General features: G+C 35.5%; 1 non-coding gene across 1 annotated transcript; it reads right to left on the bottom strand.

Annotated features, from left to right (window-relative positions):
- Positions 1 to 1,707: 1,707 nt before the first annotated feature.
- On the bottom strand, positions 1,708 to 1,781 carry Trnai-gau. Its single transcript has one exon. It is a non-coding gene; the product is annotated as a tRNA-Ile (tRNA).
- Positions 1,782 to 13,085: the final 11,304 nt, after the last annotated feature.

The raw sequence follows: 13,085 nt of genomic DNA, 5'->3' as shown, positions 1-13,085 counted from the left end.
TGAAGTCCCTCCAATATGTACATACCACCTAAAATGGGTTTTTGGGGGTCTTAATCATGACACGGAATGGCACCTTTAGTCATTTCATGCCTCTCGCCAAAGTCGTTCCACAATTCCCGAATCCACATTGGACTCCACCCAGTCGTCATAGGCCATTTATTCGACCATGATGTTCAGTAACTCCTGTGACCACACCCAACCAATTCAACTCTACAACACAGAGCGAGCTTCATGAGTGGCCAATAAGTCCTGTGTTATTACTCAACTTTAGTGATCTTCTGTAATATAAAACCTCAAATGCATGTATTGACAGTTGGTGAAAACTTTTCACCATAAGTAAAAGCACTAATTATCTGGCTTTAACAAAGGGCATGTCCTCTATTTATATCCTAGTAATAACCTAGACCAAAAAGAATGGCTCTGGCTTATCATGTCAAACAGGTACCTTATGGCTATGTACCAAATCTCATACTTCTTTTGTCTATATGACAAATCCAAGACCAAAACAGAATGGTATCACACGATATGATGACGTATAATTCCAGAATATTGAAATTGTCTTTTCTTTGCGAGTTTTGGCTCAAGTGCTTGTTTACACCCTTATGATATTATTTTGTAACAAAGCATAATTATCTTGTAATGCTGTATAAATATTATATTTGTGTTTCTGGGTACTCCTACAAGTTTGTATTTGTATGTGTATTATTTAATTTAATAATTGAAATTTGCAAGGTCTAGAAACCACTAATTGTAATACAACATAATATATTATCCACTACCTACATTATCTACATAATACTACCTACCAACCGCAAAACCATTATATAAACCAGTCAATTTACAGTTTTTGTCTGAACAGAGTGACTCTAGTCAGGTGGGTGGTCATTTAATGAGTGGGTGTGGCCTTATTATAGTACAACTGAAAGTTAGCTCGATGTTAGGCCAATTTGAGGGGGGATAATGGTGCTTTAATTGGAATAACATTACAGTCTCGTTTTCAGACTCCTTGGAATTCAGGACCTGGTAAATACCCAACCACACCCACTTCACTTCATCATCTCGTATAACACTAAGAGATGGTATGGTATTAACTGGTGTCAAGTCATTGGGTGCTAATGATGTCTCATAGGATGGATCCTTTAATAGCCCTTTTAATTTATCTTGTTGAAGTAGCTGCCAAAGGACCTTTAATTCTTAATTCTTTTTTGTCTTGTCTCAAAACATAGAACTGCGTATCATGTACAACCATTTAGATCTCCCTTTCTTTTGATATTCATGGTCATAACTTTTTATTCTTTTTGACGGTCTGTCTCCAGCTAAGTGAATAGTGACCTGGAGGATGAACTCCAAAAAAGCTATTGGCGGGGATTTGTACCGCTCAAAGTCAGTAGCTCTTTCATTCCAGCTGTACTGCATCCTATGTATATTAATGGAGTAGATTACATAGGCAGCATTATTTTAGTAGGATTTCATCATTTAAAAGTATATCCAATATACGTTAATTATACCCACTAGATTACATCATAACATTCAAAATAATCCCATGATAACTGATAACATCAAAAGTAAACTGTTTTCCATACAACAATGGGACTTACCAGTTTACTGTTGGTTTTCAGAGTATTGGTATGTAGTTGATTGTCAACAAATGACTAAATAAAAGAAAACACATTAATAAAATTAAAATTAAAGTATTAAAAAAAAGATGGGTCCCATGTGAGTCTCGAACTCACGACCTTCGCGTTATCAGCACGACGCTCTGCCGACTGAGCTAATGGACCTTCACATATTGTAAAGGCTCTACTAACGAACCATACCTGTTGTAGTTCTTCTATCCTTGCTTGGGTCTGGTTTGTTGATGTGCTTGTTACTTTCTGAACTAGTCTTGGGACCAGGATAAATAAAACTACAAGAACTATATACAGCATTTTGATAATCTGCAGTCCTTACCCATCTTTTGTCTTCCATTTTCTTCTATCGCTTCTCTGCCAGTACTTTTTAATACCATCTTCCCAGTCATCAGGTTCAACTGTCATACTGTGATAGAGTTGACAATAAGTATACCTACTTGAGGATCAGTCCTCAGTAAATGTTGCCTCAATTCAGCTTTACTTAACACAGTTGAATTGTATGTCTGAGAGCTGTACAAAAACACTGGCTACATAAGAAGGAGATTAATGACAACATTAATTTAAAATATGTCCTACTTTGTTAGTATCTACACTCATTGATCTTTTGTGGTGTGGTCTTTTGATTTTATTGACTCCTTCAGACAATCTGTGAGCCTTCATCTGGCGACCAAATCACATGACAATCACTGATACATTTAACTAACTATATTATGCATGATCCAATCAACAACAGGTGCTCTCTTCTTTGTTCTAATAACTTCTCATAATCACTGTTACTATTATTTAGAGGTTCCCAACTCCTAGTTCGTCGTCGTCTTTTTAGTACTCACTTCTATCTCATTAGATGGCAATATTTTATCATCTGTACACACAACATTACTAACTGTAACATTATTATATAAATATAGTATACTTGTTCATTGACAGTAGGTGAAATGATCATTTGTGAACATAGAGACTAAGAGAAGTGGATCATTCAACTGTAGGATACATAGCATTACGTGTTACATCATTTAACTCTTGTACTAACTCAAGCTAAATAGAGAGAGAGAGAGATCAGTTCTCATCTTAGTATGTCCTCCTTACTTCATGAAGATTCATCAGAGCAATAAAACAAAGTTGAGGGACTGTTTCTCGAATATAAAGTCTTGGGTTCTTGAACTAGGACATCAAGTGGGTGTGGCAATATGATATGTGTAAGGTCAACATCTAAGCTGCCATAGAGACGACTTGAAAAAGTATAGTCCGAATTATAGAAAGTTTTAGAAACATTTTTGTCTAGTGATAATAAATACAATAACATAGTATGTGGGCGGGCATATACCTTCACTGTGATGGTGAGGAATCTGTTCCCATATTGTCTTCAACCCTTTCCAATGTAGTCCCTCAAGAACAAAGATATGTTAACTCTATCTTCAATATGACATCCAGTAATGACATCACAATGAGGACTAGTCATCTGCTCACTAAAGACAATATAGAAAAGTACTTTATAATAAAACTTACTGAGTTAGTTTGTAAGTAGAGAGAGTTGCATCTCTTGTCTCTACAGGTAAGTCTTCTAAATCTAATTCTCTTGTATTGATCTCATTGACAAGAGTTAGTACTTTACGAGCTAAAGTGGGTGTATTGGCTGAGACAAGGTAAATAAGTCGACCAAAGGGAGTCTATGTAAAGAAGTTGAGAGTATTAAAGAATGAAAGCATTAAGTTACATGTGTCTGAGAGAAAGAAGATTATCTCTAACAATTACTGGTAGAGGAGGGAATTGAGAGGATAAGTCACCTCAATTTGTACTGAGAGATGGCTACCATAATGGAGGTAGTCCCGAACATTCTCTGAGAGAGTAATATCAAATGTGATTGATATACTCTCTTCTTACCATTGGATGTGGTGACCTCTCTTTGTACCCTCATGGAATGAGAGCAGGGATTCAATATTGGTAACATAAATGTCATTGTGGTTAGTCCACAGAGAAGAGAACTAAGATCTAACTTTGCTTCACCAAAAGATGACAAACTCTGTGTCTCTGGAACAGGTCCTATAACAATAGAATAAATTTACATGACCATATTATGTTATGTACATGTACTACAATACATGTACATGTATACCATATATGTACATGTACTACAATAGAACATACCTTTTCTATAAGCACAAGTGCCAATTATTTGATCAGTTGACAAATTTCCAAATACCACACCCTCTTTTAAATTTCTTATATCATTCTTCTCATCTCTATCGTGGACTTCAAATATTAAAGGTGGTCCTCGTAAATACTCAAGTAGTAAATCTGACTCAATTGTGCCTAGTAATAGTACAGTACTCGTGTTCCAGGAAATGTGAGGAGAGTAAGGAAGACCGTGGGTACACACCTTGGGCTTGTCATAAACTGATAGCTCACATAAGCTGGATTATATTCTGTTAAAGACAATGGTGGTAGATTATGGCATTGTTTTAACAGTGACTGTCATTGGATTAAGAGCTCGTCTTTGTTCCTCAGACATCAATGGAGTTTCAAGACACAGGGAAATTTCAAAGTCTTTCAAATTAGCCACACCCTCTTTTAGACTAGCTGTCACAGAGGTGTGACTAGCAAAGAGTCAGCTAGTTTGATGGATAAAACGACCACACCCTCTTTATCATTCTAGCTTTTTCAGCTGCTTCAGTTGAAGTTGTTGTAAACGACGTCGTGAAATTCCTATTACAGAAATGGAAGCATAGATACGAATGGATAAGTAGATAGGATGTACAAACCTTTCAAACCAGGACTAACAGATGTTGAACAAGTCATTGAGGATGTAGATGGAAGTACCTGAGGTAGAGGTAATACTGGAATTGTTTCTTTCATGTGTACATTAGAGAAAAGTGCCTCAGGTGCACTGGAATTTAACTCATATACACTTTATCTCCAGGAGTTTCAGGCTCTTCAGTAATAGTAGGTATTTTCAAGATTTAGGAGGTGAACTTAAGTGTTCTACAATGTCTTCTCCACTATCAATGGATTCGATTAGTTCACTAGGTCGTCTACTCTTACGTCTAGCTTCTTTTGACATTGGACAAAGAGTATGATATACACCAGGTAATCTATGAGGTCTAGAACCACCACTAGTCAGCCCCTCACTGTCTTCAGACTGATCATGGTCATGTTTCTTGGGGTGCTGGTAGTCGGAATGCTTTGGGACGATCATATTTTGCTCTAGCTGATAATTTCTCATGACTGTTCCAAAGTCTGACTTTTAGAGTGTGATCATAAAGATCAAGTAGTGATTCCAATGTCAGTGTTAAGTTATGACTGTATAGAAAAACAAAAATATTTCATTTTCGTTCCTTTGTAATATGGAATGAGATTATGAGGTTTGTACCTGTGTCTCCATCCATAATATGTGAGTCCATTTTCATTCCAAGTGTTTACAACTCTCTCATCTTGTTCAGTGAAGATTTTTTGCTACAATTCCATAAGTGACTATATCAGTACGATATATAGGTACTGTCCCTGGCCAGGAACAAGTTGATACTCTAAGTGAAAATGATGAAGTGGGTTTCAATGACTCAATATCCTTTTACGTCGATTGTTGCGAGTGGTTTCATAAAATGGAAGTGGTCTAGTTGCTAGAGAAAAGAGAGATCATACTACATTACCATAGAGAGGTTTTTATAACTTACTAGGTCAACAGCTTGTATAAATAGAAAGGCTTAGGGACACAGGATGAACATGTTTTGAGACACTCATTACAGCCCTCCTCTAACTTGCAACATATCTTTTGCAGCAAAATCTTGCACAGAATGGGTGGAGCTGCAAGTGTTAGGTATCATAGCAATAAAAACACGCCTGCAATTACCAGCTCCACCTATTTCATTCCACCCACGTGTTTGTCCAATGTGGCATAAATTAAAAAGAAGTGCTTTCTTCAAGTTTGGTTTACCTATGATAGTTTTTCATGGTGGTAGTTCATATGGGTTAGCAGAATTTACATCCATACGTGTCAAAAAGAGAGATGAGAAGAATAGAATGTTAACAGCCGAAGAGACTCTCAGCTTTCAAAAGAAAGTGAAGAAAGTCATTGTTGAAGAAGAATATCAAAAACTTGAAACAAGAATTGGACATTGAGCAATGGGAGAATAAACGAGGACCACGCCCATGGGAGGAGTCAACCATGAACAATAGATAAATGTTTTTCTATTAGGTGTTAAAGAAATATTTTTCACACTTATTTTGATAAAATGGTTTCCCAACAAAAATCAATCTAGAGTGCTATTTTCTAATAAACTACAATTTGATGCAAAGCAAGACTTGATACACAGTTCTGTAAGAATAGCCCTCCCATCTACAACAAACAAAAGCAAGGCAAAAATTAACAGCCTCTGAAAGAGCTCTAAGAGGAATTGATGTCCAACCTCGCTATCATCAGTGCAGCTTGGTACCATCTAGAATGGTGTTTAGAACAGGACCTATGTCCATATCTAGCATCTTCATTAATTACAAGTAACATTGGTGACAGTACTTCAAAGACAGTAACTTCCTCTTCAATGAATAGATTTCATGCTCACACTTCAGACCAGTAAGTACCACAAGTGGGAAAGTCGACAAAGCACGCCACTTTCTATATTTTCATCTCATCCTTACCAAAATCCAATCCCATATGATCACAGACAAGTAAGTGTGTACATTAATTATAATGAAGCATAATTATACCTCTATTATTAGCTTGATACTAAGTTAAAGAATATGAGAACTGTAAAAACACCAGATCCACTTAACCTTAAATTTAAAAGACTTATTCTCTCAAAACAATGTCAGTTCATAATTCCAATATAATTACATTTCATATATATTATAGTAGCAACAGAATATGTTCCCTTAACTAAACCAAGATCTGATAATATGATGTTCTCATGACCCAGAAGACCCCAGAACCTTTATTCTTACCATCCCTTATACTACCAAAAGGGGTAAGACCACACCCACTATTACATGTAAATATTATGTTATTTATCCCTGTAGCGTTATAGTCCAGCTTACAGAGCACATGATGCATATTTAGACAGACTAGCACACTCACTAAAAAATAGGAGTTTCATATAATGACATACCTCATATAATAATATAATAATTAATATTGTGTTATTGATTTAACTGTGATGGTAGAGTCTGTACTAATAAATCCTGTAATTATGACATTAATTTGACTGTAATTATAGAGTATATCATACTTGACGGGCTTTTTCAACACATTGAGTATATTGTCGTACTTCGCTGAACAATTGAGTGTTCTCTTTGGGTTGCTAAGGTAACAATTTAATACTTTTTCCTTGCTCTCTTCAGATACTGGTACTAATTGTCCTACATTTGATTGACTAATAAGAGAAAAATAAGGAGGATAATCCTTTGAAATTAACTAACATGAATTGATTTTTTAACTGAGTTAGCAGCTTTATCAAACTCCTCTTTTGTCACTCTTTTATATTCTTCATTCTAAAGTAACCACACCCACAGTTAATGACATCTCCCACTGTTGTTACATTATTGTTACCTTCTTTTTTTCCTCCTCATACAATGTCCGCCATTTTCCACTACTCACTGGAGAACCTAACAACTACATACATAGGCCATGTGACTATCATGTGACACTAACAGGTCATGTGACTATCATGTGACACTAACAGGTCTTACCACATCTTGGGCTGTCGGTGGTTCTTCTGAGTATCCTTTGTCAATAGTGGGTGTGTCTTGCTCTACAAACAGTACACAAGTGATTGTAAAGAGTTATCTTACCAGTGGAACTTGATTGATCCAAGGACTGTTGATCGGAAATGTAATTTACAAAGTCTTGAGAACCTGTAGTGAAGAGTCTCAGTCATATGAGTTATAACAATGGGGTAACTAACTCACCTTGATTTCAGTTTCTCCTTCTCCAGTTTCAACAGTGATTACACGAGGACCTGATTGACTACCTCCCATTACTAAGCGTAAATGTACAAAGTTATACGGAAACTGTATAAAATTTATCATCGTTCAGCGTCATCGTTAATGAGATTCATAGTCGTCACAGTGGCGACCCACAAAAGCATGAAGACAAAATCGTACGTACATATAAAAAGAAACTTGAACAGTCCTGAGTGCCAGTGTGTTGTGGGCGCCAGCGTTCTGCAATGCATCAGACCTCTGAGATGGTTACCAGCATACTCTACGGAGTATCCGAAAGGCCGACTAGGATAGGGCTGGTAGTCTCCCTTTAAACGAGATGAGGCTGGTGTATTTGTGGTTCCCGGTTCCTGAGTGCAAAATTCCCTAAGAGCTGGAATCCCGTACGGCTGGTTTTAAGTTAGGGCGATGCTCCAGCCAGGATTACCTCGCGAAGACGAGGGTTACCAAGCCAGGCGGCGGTCCCAGCTAGCAATAGCAGGGAATCCTGGAGCCTAAGTGGAAGCCTGAGTGGGTGAGCGAGTAGGAATCGTTTGGGCAACACACAAGGATTTTTTTTTTATAAATTTCTATTCAATTATAAACAAATTTTTAATTATCTATTTATTATGACATAATGTTAAACATACAATGGAGACAGTATTTCGGAAGATGGAGATTATTTGAGTAATTAGTAATCTTCATCATTATGTAGAGTGTGTTTTTCTTAGAGGTCTAGAGGATTTGCTGTTGATTGAAAGTCAAGAGTTAAAGACTTTGCCAGGAGTGATATTTTTTCTTGATATCAAAATTTTACCAAAAGCTGTTTTTACTGTACCAAAAATAGTCTCATGATGCATGTTCTTTAGGTTCAAGATCAAGAAGAGTACTGAGTCGTTTGCCTTGTTGAAGTAAAATATTTTGCAGGAAACAGAGACGAGAGACATTGAGGGACTTGAAGAAAGTTAGTTTGACAACATTTGTGTTTAGACGTATTCACTGAATGTGTTGTGATTAGTCAAAACAGAGAGAACATTCGACTATCTCATTAATGCCATCAGTTGTTAGTAGTTCAATTGATTTTAATGATGCCAATTTTGATGCAATATGCTGAAGCCATTGTTGTGATCAAATATTAATATACTTATTATTCATAATCATATCTGTAATCGCAACACCCATTTCATGAATTTCTGACACGTATTTAGCCATATGTGACTGAACTAGGCTTTCTGTAATGAGTACGTGGTGTTTTAAGGACGATTTCTGGTTTAATGTGACGTTTATCTATCGTTCTATTTCATATGTGAAGTGTATCTTCTTGGTGATTTTATGGATGGACAAAATCTGATGAATACAAGATGACATCCTCACAGGACGAGCCCACTTTATACCAACTAACAATATTACTCAGTGAAGGCTATTACCATTACAAATTTCTAGTAGATGGTCAGTATATACGTGATGAAGCTAATCCTCATATTGGAGGTGAACTAGACAACTCTATTATGTTTGTCCATATGGATCCTAATGTATATGGTTTACGTAACCAATACCCACCTAAAAGAACATATCACCGCCCAAATGGGGATGGTAGTGAGTTCCAAGTACTATTGCCATCAATACCATCTAGTGTCTCCTCTTATGGAATTTTACAACGTTATATTTATATATTTACCTCCATCATATAAAACTAGTCCCGATAAAAACTATCCTGTGGTTTATGCTCATGATGGCCAAAATCTGTTTCAAGTCAGCAAGATTTACCATGGGGAGGCTGGTATTTGGATGCTAACTGGACCACTGGTGGTCAGAGGGACAGATTCCTGAATTTATTTTGGTTGCTATTCCAAATTCAGATTATGTTTGTATTGGTAATCGTCAAAGGGAGTATACTAGTACTGATCTGTTATGTGTTAGTAATGAGTCATATGTATGTTATATTGTAGAGGTTATAAAACCTGAAATTGATAAAAAATATCGGACTTTGACTGGACCAGAACATACCTTCACTCTAGGTTCATCTTTAGTGGTTTTTATATCCTTCCTCCTACTCTCTCTCTTACCTAACATTTTTTCCTGTGGTATATGTCTGTCTCCAGCATTTTGGTTTGTTGATAGTCACAATAGAAGTGCCTTCACATTAATACAAGACTGTCATTATAAAAAGACAAGACTTTACATTGACTCTGGAGATGGAGAAGGTGATAACAAAGAACTAGTACGAGATATGGCTATACTTCTTCAAGAGTGTGACTGGATACCTGGAGAGGATTTTATGTATTATTATGATCAGTGTAAAGAGAGAGTGCCATTTGGTGTAACACATTCTGAAGCTGTTTGGAGAGAGAGAGTATTTCTTGGGCTGCAATTTGCATTTAAACAAACTAAAATCTGAAGTTTGTGATAGATGAAAAATATATTTCAGTGTGGTATGATAAAATTAAAAAGCTAAGATTATAATAATACAGATAGCAAAGGTCATCGTCATATTACATGTCAATACTAAACATTTGACCTTTCTTTAATAATTTCATGTAACTGTCTGACATGTTCATAGGATAACGTGATAAAATACTTGGAGGGGACATCAGCAGCATATGCATTAACAAATAAAAACCTTTCTCTATAGTTTGAGGACATTCAGCCTTAGCTGAGAGGACTGTCTTATGAGATGACTCGATTTGGACACCATTATGTTTTGTTTGTGGTTTAGAGTTCTTAAAAGTTTTGGATATAGATGACACTAAGACTGCACCTCCTTGTGATGGCTGAGGACAAGGGATGTGTTTAGTGGGTGGAGTTATTGGAGAGTGTTTGTGTCTCAGTTCAGCTATGGATGGTATATCATCATTATCTTCAGCACATTCACATAATATATATACTGCCTAATATTAAAAATACTGTTAGTTCTTCTACTTAAGATATAATAGCATTTACTTGGATAAAATTAGTGGATGATAAAAGTTGAGTGTTCTTTAATTTTTCTCCTAATTCTGCCATTTTACTATAAAAATCTGGTACTTGTCTTGTTTCTAATAAATCTCTATAAATAGTAACAGAATTAACTATAAATAGTAACACTATGATACATTCAAATACATACTGTTCAAAGATGGCCCAAATAGCAAGAGCAGCAAAAAGGAACATATCTGTCCCATCAATAACATAGCATCAAACAAACGTCTTAGAGCCTATAAAATATAGAGATCAGTCTAGCTAGTTAGTATCCATAGCAACAGCATTCACAATATATATATACATGCTAGAATACCTTCCATGGAAGAACAGTTTAAACATAGAGAGAAGCCATTGTAAAGAAAATGCATCAGCTAATGGTGGCTCATATGAGGTCACATCATGGATATTGGGAAGACTATTAAACTGAATAAGATTTGCATATACTGGATGAGTTTTTAGATCTAAAAGGAACATCATTGAATATATTATAGTTGCTATGGTAACATACCTGAGTTCCTCCATGTGGGTAGCTAAGACAGGAATCATGAGAGAGAGGAGATCTCTTAAGACAGCCATATCAACTGTTATGGTACATAGTTGATCTATGAAATAAGCCGGAGGTAGTTGGTGATCTAATAAATAGACCATCACCTATGTCACATGACCAATTCATAATTGAGACTTATTGTCATTTAAATGTCATATGACATACTTTCAAAGAGAGTTCTTCTTCTCCTTCCATTAACTTCAGTACCAGAGCTGTTAATATGCACAGCTCAGGTGCAAACTTAGATGATGTGTTGTGCCGAGAATATGCCAATAAACTCCTTCCACTGACTTACGAGCAACAGTTTTGGAGTCCCATTCAAAGGCGTCTGAGATTTGGTTACACTCATTGCCACACCCATTAATTAATATACCTAATACCTTACTAATACCTTCCTTCCATTCCATTATCTAATCATTAATTTTACTATGAAATAATATTGGTATCATTCGTTCCCACATCACAGTCCGATTGTAATAAGTAGCCACACCTTCCATACCTTATAAGGAAACAAGTAAAAGTAGTTTTAAAAGGAATAGCTTACCCTTCTTCTAAATTGTCTTGGTATGCCCTTTTTTTGTACGTGATACTATTTTCCAACTGTTTAAACCACTATATTATATAATGTATATAGTAAATATAATAGGATGATCATATTACCTTATGGAATTTGATGTCATTAAATATATCTGTAAAAGTAACACTGAACTCGAGATCATCATCAAGATCTATGACATAATATGATCTAACAATATCATTGTAGTTCCTACCATTGTCTTGAGCATATCTTATCAAGACATCTGTCAACCTTTGTGACCATGCGGCACGACGCCTTAATCGTCTGTCTTTATTCACAAGTGCATGTACCAATCTCTGAGAGGCAGCACTCACCTCTGATTTGAGCTCTTGAGACAAGGAATAAAGTTGTGATAAATCTATATCAAAAAAATATTCAGACAATATCATCAAATACTATTACACACTTACTCAGTATTTTCAAAGTTCCTCGATTGGAAAATTCCATAGTTAATTTAGTAGAACCACACCTACTTTAAAATGGCAACCATCCAGGAGAAGAAAATATTACTCTATGCAATATATTTTCTTCTCTTCAACGATTAGCTGATCTCAGAAGACAATACGATAGAGTAATTAGTGAGGTAAACAGTAATCCTGATACAATGCTACATATCTATTTATAATAGGGTTATATCAACTTGTCCAAAGCACGCTACACTACATCAAGTAGTATAGGGCAGATCCAGTATCCTAATGTTATGATACCTTTACTGGGTATTACAAGGTATTATATTTATGTGAATATGTAGATATATGTTTTTATAGTAAGGAAGTGACCTATGACGAATTAGCGTCAGAAATCAGTGACCCCTTGTCTCTTGATCTCTTCTCTTTCACACCTATCCCAGAGAGGAAAGTGAGAAAGAGACATCAAAACTTAGACAACGTAAGCCACAAGAACCTCACTCAAAAGAAAAAAAACAAAAGAAAAATTAGCTAAAAAATGATCCAATTTTCTGGTTCTCTGGACTACCCCCTCTCCTTTAAGAACATCTCAACAATGTTTCAAACAAAGTATAATATATAACCTTATCAGTTTTATGTCATATAAATGTATTATATAGGTATTGAACTTGCTATATCAATAGCTAATACTCAAGTACAAATTGAACTACTTAGAAAAAAAATATAAAACTCTATCAGACTCCAAAGAACCTCAAAAACATTAACACCATTAGATCTATCAGTGACTACTAATATTAATGAACTTGATATCAATCAATGATTGTGTGATGTCAATGATACTGATACTGATATAAATGATACTACATCAATGATAATGATACTATTAATAACATCAATATCATTATAATACTGATATCAATGATATTGGTATAAATAATATTGACATCAACGATAACTGATATAAATGATATTGATGCCATGATATTGATATAATGATATTGACATAATGATACTGATATCAATGATACTATTATGATTTTTAAATTGAACATGGT

The sequence above is a fragment of the Gigantopelta aegis genome, unplaced genomic scaffold (genome assembly GCF_016097555.1).
Source record: "Gigantopelta aegis isolate Gae_Host unplaced genomic scaffold, Gae_host_genome ctg6880_pilon_pilon, whole genome shotgun sequence".
In the NCBI taxonomy this organism is placed as follows: domain Eukaryota; kingdom Metazoa; phylum Mollusca; class Gastropoda; order Neomphalida; family Peltospiridae; genus Gigantopelta; species Gigantopelta aegis.
The sequence above is the reverse complement of the archived record's forward strand: the minus strand, read 5'-3'. Positions and strand labels throughout refer to the sequence as shown.